This window comes from Dufourea novaeangliae, unplaced genomic scaffold (assembly GCF_001272555.1).
Source record: "Dufourea novaeangliae isolate 0120121106 unplaced genomic scaffold, ASM127255v1 scaffold97, whole genome shotgun sequence".
Classification (NCBI taxonomy): Eukaryota; Metazoa; Arthropoda; class Insecta; order Hymenoptera; family Halictidae; genus Dufourea; species Dufourea novaeangliae.
The window spans coordinates 189669-196257 of NW_015373976.1; positions in this window are offsets into that span (position 1 = coordinate 189669).

Sequence of the window (6589 nt, forward strand, 5' to 3'; positions counted from 1 at the left end):
ATTGGTCATTATTGTTTTATTAATTTCACCGAACTACAATCACTTCTCGTTTATTCTCTGTTACATTACCTTTTCGTTCACACGTTATTCGAAAAGGAAATTTATAAATTCGTAAAAAGGCATTTACAAAAATGTAAATGTGCATTCGTCTTTTTACGTTACGCATAATTTGCCTACATTTACGTTTCATTCATTAATCTCTTTAAATAACAAACGACAGATGATAAAAAGTATGATTTTATTTGTTACGCCTTGTTTCTTTGCTATTATTATACGCGGTTTCCTGCGATGCATGGTGACCTACTTGTTCGGAGTTTCGTAGTACAAGCGTAGCGCGTAGCCACCGCTAGCGCGGGAACTCGGCTGGCAAACTCGCACTCTGATTGGTCGCGGTTCTTCGTTAATATCTCGGTAATGAAGCCTCAGTTTACATTGTTGCTAAGGAAAAAGTTGTTCCAATTCACCCCCCGAGTGCCCCATTTCCGGGTCGGAGGACATTTTTGGGACACCCTGTATATGTAAATTCGCAGTTACTGAAATATGAAGTAGAAAGTTTAGTTGAAAGTTAAACTAAGGGGAAGAGATACTTTCGGAAGGAATACAATAGCCAGTAAATGTCGTGTAACGTGTAACATTAGACCCATCTCACATATTAAAATACATCGAACTTTAAAAGCGTAACTACAACCAGTTACAGCCAGAATAATTTTGTTTCCTTCAAAGTGGCAAGAATGTAAACAGTTTCATCTACTTTGATAGAAACAAAGCCATTCTCGAAACTTTATTGTCACACCTCGTAATGTAAATGTATTTAGTACGTCTGTAGCTATTCTTCCACTATGTATTAAAGACATGGGCATTAGAAACTAACATCTATTATTTTGAAATTGAATAATTTTCTTCAATTCTGCTCCTCGGGTTATAAAATTGGTCACAGGACATTTATACCCTTTTGTTATTTCGGGTCCTAGCAATTTGTCGGAAACGTTTTTTGGCATTTTAGTGTGCACACAACATTACCTCCTCCCATTACTATAAATTTCGCGTTACATTCCCTTACGGTTCATAAAAGGTTCATAAAAGGAATTGTCAACTTAAAAGCTTCATATTCATGGTAATCCATAATCGCTAATAATAATCTCTGTTCTGTACCTTTCTATACTTGCAATCAGAAAATGCACAATATATTTTTCACAGTTGTATTGACACTCTGATTCATTCTAGAATATGTCATAAATAATATAGTTAAAGGAATATGTGTGGAGACGTTGTAATATAGAAAAGTTGTTTTATGTAGATGGTAAATGCGTTAGTAATGAATCAATAATGATTCCAACACAGTGTGAAATGAGTCTCAATGGAGTTGAAGGGTAATAGAAGTCAGCTTAGAAGTCTGTACTACAGTCGACAAATCAGGTAGTTTAATGCTGGCGAAAATGCAGGTTGGACCATCGGGAGGGAGTTAGGGGTTTACAGGTCTCGGGGGCGAGTTTATCGCCGAGTTAAGTAATACGAATGTGTCTGTTCCTGCGACTGCTGGTGGGTGCCTAACCCACAGTTACCTATAGAGAACCGTTTTACCGTAGCTACAATCCTCACATCCATTCATTTGAATAAATATTCATTTCCCAGCTACACTTTTCACCGCTTCTTGGCGTATAATTCTACCGCTTTGGAACGCTTAAGTAAAGATCCCGTAACGACTGAAATTTGCACAGTCATTCGGTACGGTCAGGCATTACATTCCCTTCTCTTGTTTGTCCTATGAGAGGGAGAACAGACGTCGCTACTTTTAAACATTTTTCTCTTCATTCTTCACGATTTTCAGCAGACGCGCAGTTAACGATTCCGTAAGGGTCTTAAGGGAAACTTTCTGTTCTCGGCGCGGCGTTGTTAAACTCTTTACGATGCTCATTCGTCGCTACAATAGCGCTGGTGGGTAGTATATAGGCCGTTCGAATGAACGAACAGTTTCAAGGTCGCAAGAAAGACCATTCATCTACAACTGTCGACCGTTACTCAGGAGAATTTCACGAACTTTGTGAAGATACGCGATTATGCTAATGATTCCCTCGGATTCGTGTGCATCAGAGACTGGACGTAAATAAAGTGTGAAATGATCGTTAGTCTTCTGACACTATCACATGGTCATAGAAAAATGAGTATTTGAATATTGAGCAAAAATTACATCATGAAGAAACTAAACACTCTCAACACCGTGAAATCTGCATACCTTGCTGCGAGAATGGTATAAGAAATCTGGAGTTAGATACAAACATTGGGCAATCGAATACGTATTTAACTCTGTTATGGTCTCTACAGGTCGATCGCGTTTTCATTTCTTTAATGCTGTTATAACTATATGTACACACTTTTTCGACTTAATCTTAACCTTGTCCTTTCAAAACTGTTCTTAGGTTTGCGAAATGTATAAGGAATTTGTTACGGATCTGTGTATTTCTCCTTACTCGTCATTATTTCAAAATATTGCTAGTCTGAGGAGTGCAGTAGGGTTAATAGAGTGTCAGACATAATATATCGAACTGTTCGATAAAATAATTAACAATACATCGAATTAGAAGGGTGAGTGATATTATGAATATTTTCCCTAGATAGCTTTAAACGTGGTTAAATAATTCAGGGCTATTATTGAACATATTATTGTTTAGTTCACGACGCAATGTCTTCGTCGTGGTCGCGGGTACTTACTTTTGTGGTGTGGTGCCATCTTAAAAAAATTCGAAGGATCACCCAATGATGAAACCAAGAAGTTAACCAAGTTGCCAATACATACATTTGTGATACTTGCCAAATTTATAACATGGCCAATGTCACAAATATTTACAAGAAAAACCTGATCGCTCTTGTTACCCTAATTGCTTGATCTCTACTCTCCGTTCTCAGATGAAACTTGAGTTGGACTTAATTGTTCACCTAGAGATTCAATCTGACTGTTGGAACTCTTCTAATGCTAAAGTGAACGTCCCAACTAACATCAGTAAACTCTCTGTCTCTGAACTCTGTCTAACTCATTCTAACCACGAGCCCGCAGATCCCTTCCAAAACGCATTTACCGCGGTTCCTTTAGAGAAAGGGGTTACAGCAACCCTCTGACGTGTGAATAGACGGCAGTTAGGCAATATTGCGGACTTTCCTTCAGATTTCCTCGAGACGATTCCCAAGAATCGTCAAGTCCAAGTGCGATGCTACTACCTGGAAACCTTAGATTTATGTCTAGTTGAAAGTCTCGCAGGCCTCTTGAAAGTGTGCACCCCGAGCAATTAGGTACCAAATGTCGAGGACACATTGAGCGCGACGTCACACGAAACTCGGACATTCGTAATCGATGAGCATTCGGACTCGAACATTCATTCGTAAACACTCGTATCAACAAGTCACGCATTCGTTCGATCATTCGACAAGTCACGATCACAATATTCGCGATTCGTCAGCTCCACCGGTCGAGCAATTATACTGCTTATTCTCACTTAGAGGCAACAGTCGCAACTAGACGCGTACCACGACAGTTGAGCCTGGAATTTACAACTCCAGGTGGATTCGAAAAAGAATCCTCGCAAACGGACGCGACAAGGAGCGTTGGATGGAGGTCCCGATTCCATTCTCGGGCATCCTGAATTTGCTCTCGAATGTCTTCTGCGTATGTCTTCTTCTTTCGTCGTCTTTTTCGGGTAAGACTCTCCCACTTTTCGACTTCTGGGAGACGTGCCCCCCTCTTCGTCATCGTCGTCGCCACGTGTGATCGTAGATGCCTCCATCCCGGACGAGCCCCCAAAATGTAGGAGCGTTGGAGAAATGAGAGGACCCAAGCGGAATTCGAACCCACGACCCCCGGCGCTGAAAGTCGAGACTCTACAGTTTGCTCCACGGAGCCCTCCTATTTTCCACTGATATTATTTGCTTCTTCTTGTTGAGTATGGAGGTCTAGATCCCACATACATGTAGGTAATTATTACAATTAATTATTATAAGTTATTTCCAATCTTCTGTCTCCTGACTCTATTTTCACAAAATGTCAAATGTCGAACGTGTTGCGCGACGGTAACAAATTGTGAGTATATTCATAAATATCAAAAACAAAAAAATCAATTTGAAATATAATAACAAGTTTTTAGTTGTAGCAACGTTTCTGGTGTTTTTAAGACAATATTTAAATGTGTGCAAACTTTGGGTGGACCAATATTATATTATCCTTGTAAATTTCTTGTTAATTAACCAACTATAACAATTGTAGGGCCAACGTTGGATATTCCTTGGTAAATTGTCATAACTTTTTCATCGTAAGCTCTATTTTGCGAGTTAGTAGGTAAAAACACTAACTATATCTCAACTAACTCCCAACTGTTGGCCACCGTTGGCCAACCGTAAATGCTACTAGGGGATGTGCGTCGATAATGCATAGCATTGTAGGAACCTTCCTGATCGAGCACTGTCAGTGTTTAAGAATTTTTAAACAAGATGAACCCACTTAAAATGCGTACATTAAAGTCCAAATATTAATTTCCGTATATTAATTTCAAAATCATATTACAAACAGAGAGATTGTAAACTACGCATCTGGTATGTGGGATTATGCGACTGTCATAGAATTTTTTCACGACTCAAATGTGCATGCTGTATGTATCTAAAAGTATGACTGCATTTGTGTCTGTATTTATAATTTCACAGTATTGTTCTAATTGCAAAATTCTAGTATTCATCAGGAGAAAATGGTAATTGTAATTGGTGTGGATTGTATGTTCGTTGCGTGGCAATCCTGTAGTCCGGGTTAGAGATGGACACACGTGCACACAATTAGTCACTCTTATTTCTAGCGGCTTGACCAATCACATGTCACCTCGTGCCGAAATCTTGATCTCATTAGCTAACGAGAAATAATAATGCAGCGTGGGGCTTATCTGAGCGAACCGACTTTGAATGCTTCCGAGGGCGCAAAGCTGCGACACTCTTCGACAGAAAGTCACGAGGTGTACGTCTAAGAGACCGTGAAGTGAAAAAGTCACACGAACGTCATACGAAAAGAAACTTAACTTTACGTAGCCACAATTACATTTTACATTCATTTTAATTCCTTCATATTTACAATTAATTTTTATTATTTCTTTTACTCAATTCTATATTTCATAGTTTATTTCATAGTTTTCGCTTATTAGTAGTCGATAAAATTGAAGTGTGTGTGTGTTCTCTCCACCCCAGGTTCAGGAAATACAGAGGAAAAAATCCTAGTATCTACATAAATTCCAACACAGAAGATACAGAGAGGAGCAAAAATTTCAAATTACAAAAATTTATGTAATTGTATTGGTGAATTGATTTTACTGTATTCATCTTCTTCTTGTTTTTTTATGTATTTGTACGAATTCGGTAATAGTAACCTCCAGTAGTCATCTGACTGTGGGATATTATCCTCACTGGAGGCGATCTTAAATCGTAAATTGTATCTTTAAACAGAAAAATTAGAATATAAAGTACATGTTTGAATATTAATCTGAGTAACTTTGGTTTCGAATATTCCAATATTTCCCTTCCCGTAATTCAGTTAAATTAAATAACATAAAAGGAAAGGATCCGAGTAAAAGGGCTCATATGGGACTGAAGAACTAAAGCGTCAACGAACCCGGATTGCGGCTTATCGATAGGTAAGTTCAAGATCCAATAATTTCGACAATAACGAAATAAAGAAATTATTTCTCTGGCTGGAACGTGAAGATGTCTATATCTAGGGGAGAGTTGCATATTTTGTAAATTAGCCACGGACCCGTGAGGAATTTTCCGTGGACGCGGCGAGGGAGGCGGCCATCAGGGCGTCCTCCTCCAAGCGTCCGAGCGCCCACCTACGCGGCGGTCGGCCGGCGGCAGGGGGGCGGTCCTGTCGGGCGGCGGATACATCCATCAGGATGTGGAGGTGGTCGCTAAGCGTTTCCACCTCCTCCGCCACCCTCCACCCCGTCACGAGACGCGCGGCGGCGGGCGTCGCCCATGACAAGTCCACAATGGACTCGCCCTGCCACCGCACGCATGTGCTCACGGACCCCCGGTTGAGCAACCGGAGGTCCATTCCTGCCGCCCACTCCTGCACAGCATCCCCCCGCGCGTCGGTCCCGGGGCTTCCCCACAGGGTGGACTTCGCGTTGAAGTCCCCCAGGACCAATGTCGGGCCCGCCGGACCACGGGACACCACGTCCCGTATACTGTCCAGCAACGCCTCGAACGCAGCGAGGGGCATGTTCGGCGGAGCGTATACTCCGACCACCGTCAGGCGCCCGCGATGCACCGCGACGAAACCGTACCCACGCGCAACCACGCTCATGGGCACGGTTCCGTCGCTCACCGCCGCCACGGAGCCCAGCGCGTCCCCCGCCCAGTCCGGGCGATCGAGGACGCGGTATGGCTCCGCGGCGACCGCCAACCCCACACCAAGCTCGGCCAGGCTATGTAGGAACAAGTCCTGAGCCCGGGCCGAGTGGTTGAGGTTGGCCTGGAGGATCCGAGCGGGGGGCATGAACACTAGGCCGTGTCCATGGCCTCCCCCCGGCCGGATCCTCCCTCCTCAACGACCGGCGCCTGCGCC